The sequence below is a fragment of the Dama dama genome, chromosome 24, assembly GCF_033118175.1.
Source record: "Dama dama isolate Ldn47 chromosome 24, ASM3311817v1, whole genome shotgun sequence".
Classification (NCBI taxonomy): domain Eukaryota; kingdom Metazoa; phylum Chordata; class Mammalia; order Artiodactyla; family Cervidae; genus Dama; species Dama dama.
Window position 1 is genome coordinate 6,103,412 of NC_083704.1, and position 20,362 is coordinate 6,123,773.

Below are 20,362 nucleotides of genomic sequence, written 5' to 3' on the forward strand. Positions count from 1 at the left end.
ACTTGCTTGGCTACTTTCTTTTCCATGTTGGGGAGTTTTTCAACTATAATCTCTTCAAAATTTTTCTCATACTCTTTCTTTTTCTCTTCTTCTGGGACCCCTATAATTTGAATGTTGGTGCATTTGATATTGTCCCAGAGTTCTCTGAGACTATCTTCAGTTCTTTTCATTCTTTTTACTTTTCTCTGCCCTTCAGAAGCTATTTACACCATTTTATCATCCAGCTCACTGATTCGTACTTCTGCTTCAGATATTCTCCTTCTGATTCCTTCTAGAGTGTTTTTAATTTCAGTAACTGTGCTGTTTGTCTCTGTATGTTTTTTCTTTAACTCTTCTAGGTTTTTGTTAATTGATTCTTGCATTTTCTCCATTTTCTTTTCAAGGTTTTTGGTCATCTTTACTATCATTATTCTGAATTTTTTTCAGGTAGTTTGCCTATTTCCTCTTCATTTAATTGGACTATTGTGCTTTTTATGTGTTCCTTCATTTGTGTAGTATTTCTCTGCTTTTGCATTATTTTTTTTTTTTTTTTTTAGCTTATGGTGTTTGATGTCTCTTTTTCCAAGGCTTCAAGGTTGAATTCTTTCTTCCTTTTGGTATCTGCCCTCCTAAGGTTGGTCCAGTGGTTTGTGTAAATTTAGGGTAGGGTAGATTTGTGCTGAGTGTTTTTTGTTTGTTTGTTTGTTTTCCCTCTGATGGGCAAGGCTGAGGTAAGAGCTAATCCTATCTGCTGATAATTGGGTTTGTATTTTTGCTTTGTTTGTTGTTTAGATGAGGCATCCTGCACGTGGTGCTACTGGTAGTTGAGTGATGCTGGCTCTTGGATTCAAGTGGTTTCTTTTGTGCAACTTCTCACTATCTGATACTCCTTAAGGTTCAGTTCAGTTCAGTTGCTCTGTTGTGTCTGACTCTTTGCAACCCCATGGACCACAGCATGCCAGGCCTCCCTCTGCATCACCAACTCCCAGAGCTTACCCAAACTCAAGTCCATTGAGCCAGTGATGCCATCCAAGCATCTCATCCTGTGCTGTCCCCTTCTCCTGCTGCCTTCAGTTGTTCCCGCCATCAGGGTCTTTACCAGTGAGTCAGTTCTTCGCACCAGGTGGCCAAAGTATTGGAGTTTCAACTTCAATATCAGTGCTTCCAATGAATATTCAGGACTGATCTCCTTCAGGATGGACTGGTTGGATCTGCTTGCAGTCCAAGGGACTCTCAAGAGTCTTCTCCAACACCACAGTTCAAAAGCATCAATTTTTCAGCACTCAGCTTTCTTTATAGTCCAACTCTCACATCCATACATGACTACTGGAAAAACCATAGCCTTGACAAGATGGACCTTTGTTGGCAAAATAATGTCTCTGCTTTTTAATATACTGTCTAGGTTGCTAATAATTTTCTTCCAAGGAGTAAACGTCTTTCAATTTCATGGCTGCAATCACCATCTGCAGTGATTTTGGAGCTCCCCAAAATAAAGTCGGCCACTCTTTCCCCATCTATTTGCCATGAAGTGATAGGACCGGATGCCATGATCTGAGTTTTCTGAAGGTTGAGTTTTAAGAAAACTTTTTCACTCTCCTCTTTCACTTTCCTCAAGAGGCTTTTTAGTTCCTCTTCACTTTCTGCCATAAGGGTGGTGTCATCTGCATATCTGAGGTTATTGATATTTCACCCAGAAATCTTGATTCCAGCTTGTGCTTCATCCAACCAGTGTTTCTCATGATGTAATGTGCATATAAGTTAAATAAGCACAGTGACAATATACAGCTTTGATGTACTCCTTTTCCTATTTGGAACCAGTCTGTTGTTCCATGTCCAGTTCTAACTATTGCTTCCTGACCTGCATATAGGTTTCTCAAGAGGCAGGTCAGGTGGTCTGGTATTCCCATCTCTTTCAGAATTTTCCACAGTTTATTGTGATCCACACGGTCAAAGGCTTTGGCATAGTCAATAAAGCAGACATAGATGTTATTCTGGAACTCTCTTGCTTTTTTGATGATCCAGCAGATGTTGGCAATTTGATCTCTGGTTCCTCTCCCTTTTCTAAAACCAACTTGAACATCTGGAAGTTCACAGTTCATGTATTGTTGAAGCCTTGCTTGAAGAACTGTGAGCATTACTTTACTACTGTGTGAGCTGAGTGCAATTGTGCAGCAGTTTGAGCTTTCTTTGGCATTGCCTTTCTTTGGGATTGGAATGAAAATTGACCTGTTCCAGAAGCATGTTATTTAGCCTCCATATGTTGGAATATTTAATAGTTTCTTTCCTGTAATTGAGATCTAATCTTACTGAATTGTGGTCAGAAAAGATGACTGGAATGATTTCATTTTTTTTTTTTTTAATTTACCAAGGCTAGATTTATGGCCCAGGATGTGATCTATTCTGGAGAAGGTTCCATGTGCACTTGAGAAAAAGGTGAAATTGATTGTTTTGGGGTGAAATGTTCTATAGATATCAATTAGGTCTAGCTGGTCCATTGTGTCATTTAAAGTTTGTGTTTCCTTGTTAATTTTCTGTTTAGTTGATCTATCCATAGATGTGAGTGGGGTATTAAAGTCTCCCACTATTATTGTGTTATTGTTAATTTCCCCTTTAATTCTTGTTAGCATTTGCCTTACATATTGCAGTGCTCCTATGTTGGGTGCATATATATTTATATATCTTCTTCTTGGATTGATCCTTTGATCATTATGTAGTGTCCTTCTTTGTCTCTTTTCACAGCCTTTATTTTGAAGTCTATTTTATCTGATATGAGTATGACCTTTTCCAACCCTGTGGCCACTGCTGAGTTTTCCAAATTTGCTGGCATACTGAGTGCAGCACTTTCACAGCATCATCTTTTAGGATTTGAAATAGCTCAACTGGAATTCCATCACCTCCACTAGCTTTGTTTGTAGCGATGCTTCCTAAGGCCCACTTGACTTCACATTCCAGGATGTCTGGCTCTAGGTGATTGATCACACCGTCGTGATTATCTGGGTCATGAAGATCTTTTTTATACAGTTCTGTGTATTCTTGCCACCTCTTCTTAATATTTTCTGCTTCTGTTAGATCCATAGCACTTCTGTCTTTTATTGAGCCCATCTTTGCATGAAATGTTCCCTTAGTATCTCTAATTTTCTTGAAGAGATCTCAAGTCTTTCCCAGTCTATTGCTTTCCTCTACTCCCTAGGGTTAGTTCTCTGGTAGTCTAGGGTCTTGGAGTCAGTGCTCCCACTCCAAAGTCTCAGGGCTTGATCTCTGGTCAGGAACAAAGATTTCACAAGAGGTTTGTTATGACATAGGTGAGATTAAAACAAATACCCCAAAATAAGAAACCAAAGATGAACCCCAGGCAAATGGCTGTTTCAAAATCAGGCAAAAAATAAATAAAATAATGCAATATACACCCATGAGCAAAGTCAAAACAGTCCAAAAACAATAAAGTACAGTAAATCGACCTGGCAAACAAAGGAAATCAAAAATTATATTTACTAGTTAAGAACAAAACTAACTAAAGCACAAACTGGAAAAGAAAATTAAAGCAACGTGCCAAGTGGGGAATAAAGCAATGAAAACCAAACTAACAAATATGTTGAAAGGAAAGGAAAGAAAGAATAGATATGCAAAGTTAAATAGAGGTAAATGAAGAAGATTTATACACATTAAAGTTTAACTGCAAGGGGAAAAGAACAGCAGGAAAGGCAAACAAAGGAATAAATGTAGAAAAAAATATAGTAGGTTTTAAAATTAAAATTACAAAAAAGAGAAAAGAAGAAAAAAATGGAAGAAAGAAAAAGGAGAAAAAGGCAAGCTCCACAGAACTACAAAAGCACAACATAGAGGTAAAGGTTTATAACAACAATAAAAATGTGACTGAATATACACATGTATATACACCCATAAGCAAAATCAAAAGAGTCCAACAAAAATAAAGTGCAATAGATTGACCTGGCAAACAAAGGAAACCAAAAATTATATCTACCAGAACAAAACTAAGTAAAGCCCAAACTAGAAAACAAAACAAAAGCAAGGTGTCAACTGGGGAATAAAGCAGCGAAAATAAAACTGACAAATATATTGAGAGGAAAGAAAAGAAAGAAATGATATGCAAAGTTAAATAGAGGTAGATAAAGTAGGTTTATATACATTAAAGACTAACTGCAAGGGGAAAAGAACAGTAGGAAAAGCAAACAAAGGAATAAATGTAGAAAAAATAAGAACAGGTTTAAAAAATTAAAGTTAATAAAAGAGAAAAGAAAATAAAAAGAAAAGGAAAACTCCACAGAACTGCAAAAGCCCAACACAGAGGCAGAGGTTTATACCAACAATAAAAAATGTGACTGAGAAAAAAATTTTTAAAGCTCAAAAGTTTAATTAGATTTCATAGTGTCAATAAAATCAACAACTACAATGGGTGGGGGAGGAGCAAAAGAAAAAATCAGAAAGATTCTACAGAACAAGTCAAAACATAAGAATATTAAATGTTTTTCTTGAGTCACTGCTGTCAGCGTCCTTTCCCTCGCTGAGAGTCACTGTCCCCCTCACCCTCCTAGGATGCCCTCCAGCACTCTGCTGATCTCTGGACCTGCTGTGGGGGCAGCTGAGATTCTAATCTAGTCCTACTCCTGTGTGTTCTTGCCGCCAACGTCCACAGCTATCAGAGAGCTCTCGATGACCTTTTATACATTCCACAGACACAGAGTCTGCCTGGTTGATCGTGTGGACTTAATCTGCAGCTTGTACAGCTGGTGGGAAGGTTTCGGGTCTTCTTCCATAGCCACACTGCCCCTGGGTTTCAATTGTGGTTTTTATTTCCACCTCTGCATGTGGGTCATCCACTCGGGTTTGCTCCTGAGTCTGCCCTGGAGGACTTGGGTCAAGGCGGTGCAGCTGCTTGGGTTGCATGGGTTCTGGCAGCACCAGGCACTCAGGGGAGTTGGCAGCTAGGATAGCAGGAAATATACCCTTTAAAAGGGTATGCATGAGACAAGTGCTCGGGCCTGGTGCACTGGGAAGACCCAGAGGGATCGGGTAGAGAGGGAGGTGGGAGGGGGGATCGGGATGGGGAATACATGTAACTCCATGGCTGATTCATGTCAATGTATGACAAAACCCACTACAATATTGTAAAGTAATTAGCCTCAAACTAATAAAAATAAATGAAAAAATAAAATAAAATAAAAGTGCATGGCAACTAGTATTGGCCAATACGCTCCAGTGTTCTTGCCTGGAGAACCTCCCTCCCTGACAGAGAAGCCTGGCAGTCTACAGGGTCGCAGAGCGTCGGACACTACCAAAGCGACCCTGCAAGCATACGCAAGACTATTTTTGCCTGTGGCAGTTCTCCCCAGTGAGAATTGCGCGTGAAGGTGGCACAGCTACTTGGCTTGCAGGGTCCCTGGTGATTCCAAGCGTGCAGGGACAGGGCCTACCTCCACTGCAGGAGTTATGGCCCTATCGGAGTCTTTTTTCGAGCCTCTTGTAGCTGGCAATCAGAAGGCCCCTTTGGCCAGTCTGTCTCCATAGCTCTGCCCACTCAGGCACTTAGAGGGCTTCCTTGCCTGGGGTCCTTCTCTGTTGTGCAGCACGTCAGGCACATGGGGGCCCCCCTGGCTGTCCTGCTCTGTAGATCGGTGCACTAGGCACTTAAAGGGGCACCCTGGGTGGGGTCCTACTCTGTAGTTTAGTGAGTCAGGCGTTTGATGGGTCAGCCTCTCTATTGTTTGCTGCTGATACTGTGTGGGGGAGAGAGAGGATGTGGGGATGGCTCAGGGGCATAGGGCTCATGGCCCTATGCATGACTCAGCAGTCTTGCCTTGCTCCATGGCTGCCCAGCTTTCCTCCACAGGCATTTCCCACCACAGTCTCCTCTCTCACATCCCCTCAACCCATCTCTCCAGAGTCAATAGCAGCCCTCACCCTGGGATTGCTCCACAATCCCTAAACTCCAGCTCCCAGCCACTGCACCTTTTATGATGCTTGCTTCCCTGTTTGGGGTATGTATGGCTGTGGCAAGAACTGTCTGATTCTCATTCTATTTAGGCTGCCACAGATCAGCTGTCTCACTCTCAGCCTTAAATGTTTCTTCTCTGACTCAGACAATTGCCCTAATGTGGGGTATCAGACCCCTGCTTCAGTTAACCCACCTGCCAAGGTCAGATCCAGGCCTACTAAGACTCCTGTTTTTCCCCCTTGTTCCTCATCCTACCGAATTTTGCGTAGTTCTGTATATTCTTTTCCTCTGGTCAGGTACCCCTGTCTGCTCTCAGCTTGTGTTCTGCAGGCACTTCTGTGTCTGAAGGTGTATTCCTGATGTATCTGTGGAGAGAGATGTACTCCACGTCCACCTCCTCCTCCTCCTCCATCTTGTTCGCCTATCATTTCCCTTCTTTTTCCATTAGATTGCAAATCAGGTTGTTTATCTGAGATTTTTTCTGTTTTTTTTTTTTTTTTCTAGTAGAATTTTTCCTTTTCTATAGATTCTTACATTTTATTGTAGCCTTTTCTTTTCCACTTAGAGAAAACCTTTTAACATTTCTTTTCGGGTTAGTTTAGTATTGAGGAACTCAGTGTTTGCTTGTTGGAGAACTTCTGTCCTTATCTGTCCTTCAATTCTGCGTGATAATCTTGCTGGGTAGAGTGTCCAAGGTTGTAGTTCCTTTCAGCATTTTAAATACACCATGCACTTTAAATACATCCTTCTCTCCTGCAAAGTTTCTGCAGAAAAATCAGGTTGTAGCTTTATTGGAGTTCCTTGTATGTGACTCTGTTTTTCTCTTGTTGCCTTTAAAATTCTCCAACCTCAGCCATTTTTTGTATGATATGTCTTGGTGTGGGTCTCTTTGGGTTCATCTTGCTTGGGACTCTCTTGTGCTTCTTATCTGTTAGGATATGTTTCCTTTTTCTAATTCAGGAGGTTTTCAGCTATAATTTCACCAAGTACATTTCCAACCCCCTTCTCTTTATCTTCTCCTTCTGGGACCCCTCTAATGCAAATATTCTTGAAGTTGTCCCAGAGGTCCTTTAAACTGTTGTCATCTATAATTTTTTTTCTTTTTGTTGTTCTGATTGGGTCATTTGCATTATTCTATCTTCTATCATTGTTGAATTCTTTTGTATTGCCTAGTCAGCTCTTCATCCCTTCTAATGTATCTTTCATTTCAGTTATTATATTCTTCAGCTCTGACTGGTTCCTTTTCATATTTTCTAGTTCCTTATTAGAAGTCTTATTGTGTTCATCTATTCTTTTCCCAAGTTCAGTTAGCATTCTTATTACTAATGCTTTCAATTCTTTATTTGGTAAATTATTTATTTTGTTTCATTAGTTGTTTTATTCAGAGTTTTTCCCTTGCTCTTTCATTTGAAAAAAAAAGAAAAAAACTCCCCTGTCTTCTCATTTTGTTTAACTTTCTCTGTCTCTATGAAACTTGGTGAAATAGTTACCTATCCTGGCCTCAAAGGTGTGCCCTTATGTGGGAGCATCCTGATGCAGACTGCATGTGCCCAGTGGCTTTCATGGGGGAGCTGGAGTGAGCACAGGTCACATTTTCCCCCAGAGTGTCACCGTGGTGGGAGGTGGGGCTTGAGATGGAAGGACTGAGCCAGAACAGGGAGCTAGAGCTTCTCCTATCAGGAGAAGCTACCCTATCAGGGCTGAGTTAAGTCCTAAGGTTCTGGAGCAGAAGCCCTGGGGCCACATCCAAGCTGGTTCTGTTCCTTCTAAGTGTGTGCTCTCCCCCAGCAACCTCACCTTCACCCCCAATTGAAACTGTGCTAAAACAAGTAGGGCTAAAGTGGGTGCCCAGTGCAGGCTGGGGTATGAGCACTGGGGTGGTCCCAGTATGCAAGTCAGAGCTCTAGCCACTCCACATCCAGTGCCTCCACCAACAAGGGCTGCACTTGCTCTGTCCAGATGCAGGCATGGGTGCACACAGCTGAGCTCTCCCCAGGGCAACAGCGGCTTCACCCTAGCAGGGAGCTGCACCAGCGTGGGAGGGGCAGGGCAGGGGCTTGCACATGCAGGGAGCATGCACGGGTGGTCGTGGGAAACAGGCCAGAGCCCCAGGCAGTTTCAGTCTGCTTCCTGCCCCTTGTTTCAGGAGCGAGCAGGCGTGTGCACTCTTCAAGCGGAGTTTGGGTTTCCTACAGCCCTCCTGTAAGCCCCACTGGATTTCAAACCAGCCAAGAGGGGTCACCTTCCTGGTGCTGGATGTCAGGGATGGAGTCCCCAATATGTGGCTGGAACCCCTTGCTCCCCAAGGAGGATCCCTGAATCTGTATAACCCCCTCCTCTTCTATGACCTCTCCTGTTGTGCAGGTTCCAACCCCATTGCTTCTTTTCCCTTCCTACCGAGTCCATGTGGATATTTCTTACAGCCTTGGTTGTAACACAGCCTTCCTGCTGACTTCAGGTTGTTTCAGTGAGAACTGTTCCATATGCAGATGTATTTTTGATGTGTGCATGGGGAGAGGAGAGCTCAGCTCCCCCTACTCCACCATCTTGATCTCTTCCAACTTTTAAGTTTATTTAATGTGGGTAAGGGTGGAGTTAAAATGTCTGACAAATGTGTGCTAGGTGTAGGACTGGAAGCAATTCTGTATAGATCAAAGATGCATAACTTGGTCAGCTCCAGACTGTCTTTCCTATTCTTATCTCTAACTTTCCCTTCTCCCATAAGAGAGAGTTCTTCGAGACCTGACAACCATCTCCAGTAGATTTAGATAGCTTGGGTTGGTCCAGGATCCAACACTCTTCCTGATAATAGCACTTAAGTACACTGTCTTAGCATACCACCTCCACCCCATCTAGGTGCTCAGGGCAGAGCAGACCACCCCCTCCCCCAGCTCCCTGAGTGGGCAAGTGATCCAAGTCTGGGAAGTCAGAGCTCCTTCCCCTGGTGAAAGTGACTGGCACACAGATGGACACAGTCAGGTCAGTGGGACTCAGTTCTGGTTCATTGGACTCGGTGAAAAGAAGAAACGCTTCTTCCTTTTCTCTTGACTGAGGATAGGAAGTAAACATGTGCTGTTTCTGCCCTGTTGCTCTCACAAGATGGAAATGAAGCCACACGCAGAAAATAACTAGTGGGAGAGCGTGAGGTGGTCTCTGTGGAGTAATCTGAGTGCTAGTGCCATCGTGCTTCCAGGGCAAGGCTGAAAGCTTCTGGAAAAGGGCCGACTGGCAAATAAGTTAGATTTTGTGGGCCTGTGGACTCTATTATGGCAACTCAGCTGCTCTCACAGCACAGAAGTAGCCACAGGCAATATGTAAACTATGAAGAACTATGCTTCAAGACAGTTTTATTTTTAGACACTGAAATGTGAATTTCATAAAATTCTTATTCTCTTTTGATTTTTTTTCCCTAACCATTTAGAAAGTGCAGAAAGTGTTCTTAGCTTGCTGGCTTTACAACAGGCCATCGGCCAGAGCTGGCCACAGGCTATACTTGCCAACACTCATTCAGCTTTTCAGTAACCCAGTCTATAAATCCCGCCCCCACCTTTATTTTTGGCCTTAAATAAGTCCAGGATTGAGGACTTTCTTCCCCCTACCATTTGCAAGTGAAAAAGTCTCAAACTTCTTATCCCACGTTTAGTACCTGGGCTTTAGTTTCTCTCTTTGGAGCCCTAAAAACTAAGAGATCTGAAAGAGTTAACAGAAATGATGTTTGAGAAACTCTTTGCAATTTGCTAAGGGAGAAAAAAAAAGTTTGACAATATCTTAGCCATAGTAAATCTGGGGCTGAATGCATTGCTTCAACACCAATACCAAAAAAAAAGTCATTAATAAAAATAATCAAACAAGTGTAAACTTACTAACTTCAAATAAATACCAGTTTTCTTCATTAAGTCACTTGTAAAAGTTTCTGTGGAACTTGAGAATTGTTCAAGTTCCTTTAGCCTGTGAACAGTCAGAAAGGAGTTGTGAACAAGCTCTAAGCATCAGGGAAATAAGATTGAGGCTTCATCCCATACCAGGAAGGCCCAGAAGGACTATCAAGACCCTCTCCACATCACACAAAGGCCAACTTACTAGACAGCAGCCTGGCCTACTCCCTCAAAGGTTAAAAGACAGAAGCACACATTAGGGTGTCTATTTGTCTCATTTGGAGGTAGCATGTGGACAAGTGCTACACAATTAATTGCTTTAAGAGTAAACTTGGCAGCCCTACCAAAATACATCAGCTTTATGGTGGACATGCACACAGAAGAGGAATACAGAGCAGCATAACATGCATTTGGCCTTCAACTCAGAGTTCTCCTCCTGGGTATCTACCCAAGTGAGATAGAACCATATGTCCATCCAAAGATTTGTACATGAATATTCATAACAGTTTTATTGATATTGATAATAGCCCCAAGTTGCAAGCAATTGGATGTCCAGCAGCTGATGAGTGAATAAATAAAACATGGTTTGTCCAGACTGAGTGACTTCCACTTTCACTTTCAACTACTAACAACTGACTGGCTCAGGATTGAGAAAGGAGTATGACAAGGCTGTTTATTGTCACCCTGTTTATTTAACTTATACGCAGTGCACATCGTGAGAAGGATGAAGAGTTACAAACCGGAATCAAGATTATAGGGAGAAATATCAACAAACTCAGATATGTGGATGATACCACTCTATGGGCAGAAAGTGAACAGGAGCTAGCCTCTTGATGAGGGTGAAGAAGGAGAGTGAAAAAGTCAATATTTAAAAAAACTAAGATCATGACATCACTTCATGGCAAATAAAGGGGTAAAGGTAGAAGCAGTGACAAATTTCCTCTTCCTGGGCTCTAAAATCACTATAGATGGTGACTGCAGCCATGAAATTAGAAGATGATTGCTTCTTGGCAGAAAATCTATGACAAACTTAGACTGTGTGTTAAAAAGCAAAGACATCACTTGGCCTACAAAGGTCCATATAGTCAAGACTATTGTCTTTCCAGTAGTCATGTACAGATGTGAGAGCTGAACTATAAAGAAGACAGAGTGCCAAAGAACTGATCTTCCAATTGTGGTGTTGGAGAAAACTGTTGAAGGTCCCTTGAACTGCAAGGAGATCAAACCAGTCAATCTTAAAGAAAATCAACCCTGAATATTCTTTGGAAGGACTGATGCTGAAGCTGAAGCTCCAATACTTTGGCCACCTGATGCGAACACCCAACTCATGGGAAAAGACCCTGATTCTGGGAAAGACTGAAGGCAGAAGGAGAAGAGTGTGACAGAGGATGAGATGCTTGGAAGGCATCACAGATTCATAGGACATGAACTTGGGCAAATTCCAGGAGATGTTGAAGGGTGGAGAAACCTGGCATGCTGCAGTCCATGGGGTCAGGAAGAGTCAGACGTGACTTGGCAACTGAACAACTAGTAACTCAGCAGTAAAAAGAGCTACTGATAAAACCAACAGCATGGATGAATCGCAAAATCAATAAGCTGAGTGAAAAAAGCCAGACATAGAATACAGTTGACCCTTGAACAACACAGGAGTTGAAAATTCACATGTAACTTTTAACTCTCCCAAAATGTAATGACTAATAACCTACAGTTGACCAGAGGCCTTACTGATAACATAAACAGTTAACATATATTATGCATGTTATATGTATTATATACTATAGTCTTAAAATCAATTAAGCTAAAGAAAATAAAATTTTATTAAGAGAATCATAAGGAAGAGAAAATACATTTACAACAGTGCACTGCATTTATTGATACCATAAGTTTGCATTGCCTGTTTACAAGATGAATCATCTGTCAGCAACTACATTAATATTGTCTTATGTAACACAAAATATTGTAGATGTTTTACATATCACTAACACTAGACATCAAAAAAAATTTTTTTAATAAATCCATACTTATTTACAGATATAATTATTCATAATGAAAAGCATCAATATGATTGCTTTATGGTTGCCTAGTGGAATCAATAGCAATTACTTTATGGTAGCCTAGTCTATATGCTAATGAATGAGTTGTTACAAAATACGGTTTTGTATTCAGTCTTATATTTTTATTCATTTATTTTTATTCAGTTTTATATTCATAAATTTGATATTGGAATTGCAGATGCATTTTTAAAAAAAAATACTTGTTGGGGACTTCCCTGGAGGTTCAGTGACTAAGACTCCCACTTCGAATGCAGGGGGCCTGGGTTCAATCTCTGGTCAGGGAACTAGATCCCACATGCTGCAACTAAGACTTTGAATACTGCAATTAAAGATCTAGCTTATAACGCAATGAGGGTCGAAGATCCTGTATGTGGCAACTAAAACCCAACACAGCCAAATTAATTAAAAATTAACCAGGGGTGATGGAGGTGGAAGAGGTGGAGGAAGTGGAAGGGGAGGAGGGAGAGGTAGGTGTAGCTTCATGGAAATAAGTTGTAATTTCTGTCTGACTTTTTTTGCTGTTTTTTCTCTAAAAATATCTCTATATAGTACAAATCATTCTCCCACTGTTTGCTTTAGTTTCGGTGCCTATATCATGGACAATCCAGGTCACAAAAGAAGTTGAAAGCAGTCCGGAGTAATCAGAGCCCTTCTGCTGGGTTGTCCAACATCAGCTTGTTACCTGGTGCTTCTTCTTCCATGTCTTCTTCCTCATCATCTGGCCCTGGTTGGGAAATGCTCTTCTCCATCAGGTCATTTTCTGTCAATTCCTCCCATGTGCCATCTATTAGCTTTTGAATTTCTCTGGGATCCGCAACTTGGAACCCTCCACCTCCTACCTTTGTTGCCATATCCACAATCCCTTTCATGATTTCCTAGATGGGCTCTGTTGTAAATCCTGTGAAGTCATGCACAACATCTGGATGTGGTTTTCTCCAGCAGGAATTTATTGTTTCAGGCTTGATGACTTTTTCTATAACAATGATGGAATCTTCAATGGTGTAATCCTTCCAAATTCTCATGATGATGTTTTCTCTGTTGATGTTCTCTTCCATAGCTTGACAATACTTTCCATAGAGTACTGTGTATAACGAGCCTTAAAGGTCCTTATGACCTCCTGACCTAGAGGCTGAATTACAGATGTTGTGTTTGGGGGCAAGTAGACCACTTTAATACCTTTGATGCTGAACTCGGAGTTTGTGGCAGTCAGGGACATTCTCCAATATTAAAAGAACTTTTAAAAGCAGTCCCTTACTGGCACAGTACTTGGTGACTTCAGGGTCAAAGCATTGATGGAACCAGTCCAGGAAAACCTCTCACTGTCCAGGCTATCTCATTGTACAACCAAAAGACTGGCAACTGGTGTTTACCTTTTCCTTTAAGGCTTAGGGTTAGCAGATTTATAGATAATGGCCATACTGATCATAAACTCAACTACATTTGCACAGGAGAGTAGAGTGAGCCTGCCCCCTTCCTGCCTTAAATTCTGGGGCTGGCTTCTCTTCCTTCCCACTGAACGTCGTTTGTGTCATGTCCCCCTGCCCATAATATGGCACTTTCATCTGCATTAAAAGCCTGTTCAGGCAGGTATCCTTTCTCCTCAGTGATTTTCTCAACAGCACTTGGGAATTCATCTGCTGCCTCTTGGGGCAGAAGCTGCTTCTCCCATTAGTTTGACATTTTAAAAGCCAAACTTATTTCTAAAATTATCAAGCCATCCTTTGATGACATTAAATTCTCCAGCTTTAGACCCTTTGCCCTCATTTTAAATCATACAATGACTTCACTTTTTCTGGAATCACATTAGAGTCTATAGAATGCTTTTTCTATAGGTATCTTATACTCACAGAAAAGTTACCTTTTCAGTACAAGAGAAAATGGTATTTCACAAAAAGTGCAACATTTTTGAGTCTGCTGCAGCAACCACTTCACAAATTTCCTTCTTCTTCTCTTCTTTTTATTTATCTTTACTTCTTTATTTCTACAATGGCACTTGCATTGGATTCATTTGCCTTGAAATGCGGCAACTGCAGCTGCAGACATCAACCTACAGTACCTATCAAGCAATTCAACTGTTTCTTGTACTGTGGGAGCACTTCTGGTATGGGTCTCATGGTGTTGTTTAACGTTTACGGCACTGTACTAGACATGATGAAAAATACAGAAGAATCAGGAGAAATCACTTTTTACTGAGATACCCAATTTACTGGAGAGGCAAACTGCTCGTGTGGAGTTAATGGGAGTCACAGGGAGGTTCAAGCAGATCTCCTAACATTTGAGCTCATGTGATAGCAGCAGGAGGTACCCCGAAGCATTAGAGGAGTACAGTATGTACTAGAGTTAATTTTATGCAGTTTTGATTTACTGCTGTATCTTTGTGTTTGTTTACATTTCTCTCAACTGCAAATGGTGCTTGTAAGTATGTGCATACATTTTGCTAAATTTTAACAAAAAGATTTTTTTTAGTTACACTTATGTTTATTTTAATGCATCTTAGTCCACATTGTTGGTATAAAATCAGAAAACACACAGCAAAAAAAAGAGAAAAAACAAGATCTGGAGTTTTGGCATCAGAAGGGCCCCACAAAGACATCTAGAGTTGGTGACCAGTATGAGTCATTGCCAGACAGGTCTTGGAGGCAGAGGGCAGTCTAGACTCTGCTGCATCCAGGAAACCCAACATCCCAGGGGGTCCTGATGCTCTGACCATAAGGAAAACGTGAGAGTGATAAAGGCAGTGGTTTGTTATTTATAATAATAGTAATAATAATAGCAGCCTAGCTGGGTATAAAAGTGGTTACAAACACAGAATTATTCAGAACTCTGTACAAAGTTATGTTGTAAAATTGTTAAATGAATTTCCAGTGAGGTGTTTAAATGATTAGTGATCATCAGTTTAGTTCAGTCGCTCAGTCGTGTCCAAATCTTTGCAACCCATGGACTGCAGCACGCCAGGCTTCCCTGTCCATCACCAACTCCCAGAGCTTGCTCAAACTCATGTCCATCAAGTTGGTGATGCCATCCAATCATCTCATCCTCTGCCATCCCCTTCTCCTCCTGCCTTCAATCTTTCCCAGCATCAGGGTCTTTTCCAATGAGTCAGCTCTTTGCATCAGGTAGCCAAATTATTGGAGATTCAGTTTTAGCATCAGTCCTTCCAATGAGTATTCAGGACTGATTTCCTTAAGGATTGACTGGTTTGATCTCCTTGCAGTCCAAAGGACTCTCAAGAGTCTTCTCCAAGACCATAGTTCAAAAGCATCAGTTCTTCAGCACTCATCTTTCTTTATGGTCCCACTCTCACATCCATACATGACTACTTAGTGATCAATGGTAAATACACAGCACCGCTTTATAGGTTTGTTGTCACAGATTTCTCACCTAGACATGTGACTGGGACACCCCACTAACCCACCCACCCACCTACCCCTATCAAGGGTAAGTATTCCAAAACCACAAGCCATGATTCTCCAAGGGCTCCAGTTTGGGGCACACAGAGGCATGGACAGTGCACGTGTGTGTGTCACAGACTGGGTCACCCACATAAAAGGGCTTTGGGCCTTTTGGAGTTTCTACCACACTTTGGTTTTCTAAATGAGGTGGAGTGGAAGGGAGGTATCTTCAAGGGAGGGGTTGAGATGGACTTATTTTCTTTCTGGGCAAGACAAACAAAAGTGGAGAAACAAACAAACAAACAAAAAAAAAAACTGAGCTTGATTATGTGGTTAGGATGTCCTTAGCTACTTTAAGGTTCAACCCAATCAGACCATTTAAGGCTATGGTCAACATGTAAAGCAAACAATATTAAGTATGTATATGTAACGAGTGTTATAAATAGGTTTTATATACCGTTGATATTGTATACATCTTCACTCAACACTATCCTCCTCCCCACACAACTTTCTGTTTGGTTTGGTTTGGTTTGATTTTGGGTTTTTTGGCTAGCTTTTTTTTTTGTTTGTTTGTTTTCCTGGCTTCTGATTTGCTTCCCTCATCCCTGCATGTGCTGAGAGCCTTGGATGTCCAGCCTTGGGGCCTCATTCATGCTTCCATAAGATTATATAGATGACAGAGGAGAGTCAGGCAGAAGGCCCCCCAGGCCAGGATGTAGGCAAAGCAGTAGGAGTTGTCTGAGTTGAGACTGCATTCCAGGTGCCTGACTCTGTACATCGATACTATGCACAGACCAGTGAGGATCTGGAAGCCCCGGTGATGTAGACAGAACCACACCACCACCCCCTTGGTGAGGGTGAAGAGCTGGCAGAAGAACAGGAACAGAGAACGCTGAAGATGATGGACAAGATCATGGTGGTCTGGACAGACAGCAGCCATTCTCTAACAAAATTTTTTATAACAGATTTGCTTATATTTTGTGGTAGTAGATGATAAAACAGACCAGATCTACTTATATTTTATGCACTCGTCATACCTTTAACTTACACAATTTAGCATGCATGCTATAGTGACATAAGGTAGATCACTAGTTATGTGGGGCAAGGGGCAGAGGGCTGGGGTTTGCCAAGAAACATGAGAAAGCTATCAAGGTGATAACATCTGCATTCTGACTGTGGTGGTGATTCACAGGGCTCGTATTGTACACTTTAGACAGATGCAGTTAATTATGTGTAAATAACACCTCAATCAATAATACTTTTTTCTTTTTTTAAATGTTATTGTCATATAGTTGATTTACACTGTTGTATTAGTTTCAAGTGAATTAGACATATAGATAATAAATACTTAAGACAGTTCTCTAATGGCCAATACATGAACAAAAAGCTCAATACTAATAGACAATAAGGAAATGCAAACTTAAACCATATAAAACAATAAAAACATGCATTTCATTTCATGTAAATTATACATTAATTTTTTAAATGCAGATCTTAAAAAAAGAGAAAGTTTTATTTTTAAAACAGAAACAAAATACTCAGAAATTCCACTTGCAAATGTGTAAAGCCAGTACTATAGGTTATTCATTTGGAACCGTGTGAATTTATTTACTCAAAGTTTAAGTTAATTTCACTTAATAAAATAAGTGGACACAACCCAGCACATCTCTTAATGGCTAAGTATCAAAAGCCAGGGTCCTTGGAAATCTCACCTCCTTCCAAGTCAAGCCAATGAGCAGACTCCTCATCCACACCTCTCCTTTCTCCTTCCCCTCCTGGCTCATTCTAGTACTGGCCTCTGACACTTGTTCTCTCTCAGACCTTCAGGAGTTCCATTCCCTCTTTTAGTTGCCCTGAAGAAGCAGCCAGACCCTCCCTCTGCCACCTCTCCACAGATACCTTGTAGATCCCAGTGCAGCAAAAGTGTCACTTGGTATCTGCCTATGCAATAAAGGGCAGGGGTGGGGGGGGGAGTGGGAAAACATTATTTTTCTGAATGTGAAGATTTAATATTATCAGGAGGTAGAGAAAGTATTTTAAAGAAGTCAATACTTCTTAAATATTCCTATAAAGTTAATAAAATTTCAACCAAACCTCCACTCCAACCAGACTCTCCTCCACCACTCCAGTGAAACTTCTTCTGGGCAAGGACACCACTGACATTCCAGTACCAGATTCCATGGGTGGATCTGCAACTTTTTAAGCCACACTTGCCTCCAGCACAGATCAGCCCACTCCTTCTCAGTCTCCTTGGCTTCTTCCTCTTTATCTCCCAGGTCTCTTCACATCAGAGGCCCCAGGGCTCAGGACTCTAATCACTTCTCCTCTTCTAATCCCTTTATGATCTTATTCAATCTCGAGCCTAAGTAGCATCTGTATATTGATGATTACAATTTTTTTCTCTTGCCTGGACCTCTTGCCTGAAGCTCAAACTCATAAAGCCAACTTCTCCAGTACTCCACTTTAAAGTCTAAAAGTATCTCAAACATAGCAAGTCCCAAATCAGACTCTCATTTTTCCTTCTAAAACTCTCCTCCCCGCTCCATTTTTCATCTCAGTAAAGACTACCATCACCCCCTTCCTTACCAAGACCTTGAGGTCACCCTTGGCTCTTGTCTTTCCGTCACACCCAGATTCCTCAGTAATTTCTGTCAACTCTTACTGCCTCTCCTTCTGAGGGAGCACCCCTCCCCCCATCTCATTTCAAATTCATTGATCTTCCTGCTCCTTCCTTCCATCATTATTCCTGGCACAGCACTTTCCCCATAATGTCTCTTTACTGGCCGTCTTCCACCCACTAGAATACATGCTGAGCACTGCCCTTATCAGTCAGGAGATTAAACAGAAGTACCCAGCACACAGCAATCACTCAACAAACCGCATGTGGGCAGGTATGGCCACTAAGGAGTTTACCACACAAACTAGACAATTATTTCACAGTTAACTGTGACTAGCTGAAGGTCATCTCCCACCCACTTTTCTCCTCCTTAACCTGAAACAAGGTGTGGACGTGAGGGCAAAGATCAAATCTCCCTAGCTCCATGTCCCACAGCTGGTGTAAGAGGTGAAAAATCAACAGGTTGTCTTGGGAGATGACCAGAAGCACATTTAGCTTACTGCTGGAGAGAAAGGACTTGGTGATTCTGTGTATAAACTGCCTTGGAGAAGGTACAGCCTTCTGAAGCTGGTCCTGGGTTAACCCAACAGTCTATTCAGAGCAGAGGAACTGTGCCCAGGAATGCCTGCAGGGACTACAGGCAGATGGAACTTGATATGAAGCAGAGTATTTTATTTTATATTTTATACCGCAGGGCCCCCTTAGGTTCAGGGGAAAGTATATCACTGACCACATTGGTCCATGAATGCTGTTGCCACAGAATTTAGGATTAGGGTTACTCTTTTATGTAGAACTTGGGGTCATCAGGTGTTCTAAGGATAGATAAAGATGCCCCACCCAGTAAAGACACTGTCAGCTGATCTGTAGGAGAACTTGCAGTGCTGAAATCGCCCTTATCAGATAACAAGAGCTTCCCCCCTCACCAGGTTCAGCAGAGGGGTGTTTGTTTTCTTCAGAAGACATGGATCTCTTCAAAGTAGTTCTAGCCTTCCTTAGTCAGTTTAAAGTTGGTTTAGAGGGACTGGGTAAGGTGGTTACCTACTGAAACAGGAGGAAAGGGGGCAGGGTACAACCTTTAGAAGAGTGACATCGCCATTTAAGATACTGTATAAGTTAGTAAGGATCAGCCAGGTCCAGGATTGAGGAAGATGTGACTTCCAGTGGACCATGAGCTTCATTATATGCTTGGTGCAACATATCAGTATGTAAATTACATGTCCACAGGTGCCATGAGAGTTCCAAGGATAACCATAAAACGCCAAAGAGTGGGTGGTACCTCAATTTCTGGAAATCACCACCCCCTCTCCAAGAGAGTTGGAATAATCGTCCCTCTTGTTAGCCCATAAAATTACCCAGCCCATAAAAACTAACCACCCTCACACCTCTGGCCATTTGCCTTTTGAGATGGACAGTGTTCTGTCTATGAACTGTGTATCCCCCACGGTCACCTTTCACCTTCTGAGAGGACCCACATTATGTCAATGGAGTGTGCACATATGTGTGCAATGTTTAGTCAGGTCAGACTCTTTGCATCCCTATGAGCCCATCAGGCTCCTCTGTACATGGAATTTTCCCAGCAAGAATACTGGAGTGGGTTGTCATTTCCTACTCCAGGGGATCTCTCCTACCTAGGGATCAAACCTGCGTCTCTCACATCTGCACTGGTTTGCAGATTCTTTACCACCTGGGAAACCATGGGGTGTATAACCCTCAATAAATCTGTTTACACTTTACCTTGTCTGGCTTTTGAGTTCTTTCCTGTGCAAAGCCAAGGCCCCTCATTTGGCGCCCCTCCCGGGGACTCACTCAAGACCTGAAATGTGACCATTTGCTTGAGCCCATTTTCCCTGCAGCACAACCACGTGGCACTTCCCTTGATAGGACTATGTCCAAGGTCCCCACCATGCTTCTAGGAGGATACACTGGATTCCATCTCGCTGGCTCGTCTGTAGCTCAGCCCTGTTCCTTTCCTTCTGGCTACCCTCAGACGAGCTTTCCACAGACCTTAGGGACACCCTTTTCAGTCACAGCTGCTAGACACAAGACATTGCAGGAAATCTACATCACTGTTTGAAAAACAAACTTGAGAAATATCTCCAAATCTCAGAAAAGAAGGTGTAAGGAAAGCAGCCAATATTCTTCTCCATCCTCTTGAAATCACCACCCACCCCCCATTTCGCCTGCTAGTCCTGCTTCCATTGCTCATTTAAAAGTTAAATATTTTTTAAAAGCACACAAAAGTTCAGAGAAGACTGGGGGATGGGCAATATAGCAAAAACACCCAGTTACAAAGAGATCCTTATGAACAAAATCACAATAAAGGGTCAGACCATCATCTCAGGCCACATCAGAGAAGAGCGCCTCACACGCAGCACATCCCCAGGTGGCCCAGAAGCACGGGCAGGGGAAGCTGCGAGTAACCACTAGGGTGGCCCGCCCCCGACGCGCCCCCACCTCCACGCGTCCTCCAGGGCCATCCGGCCAGACGGCCA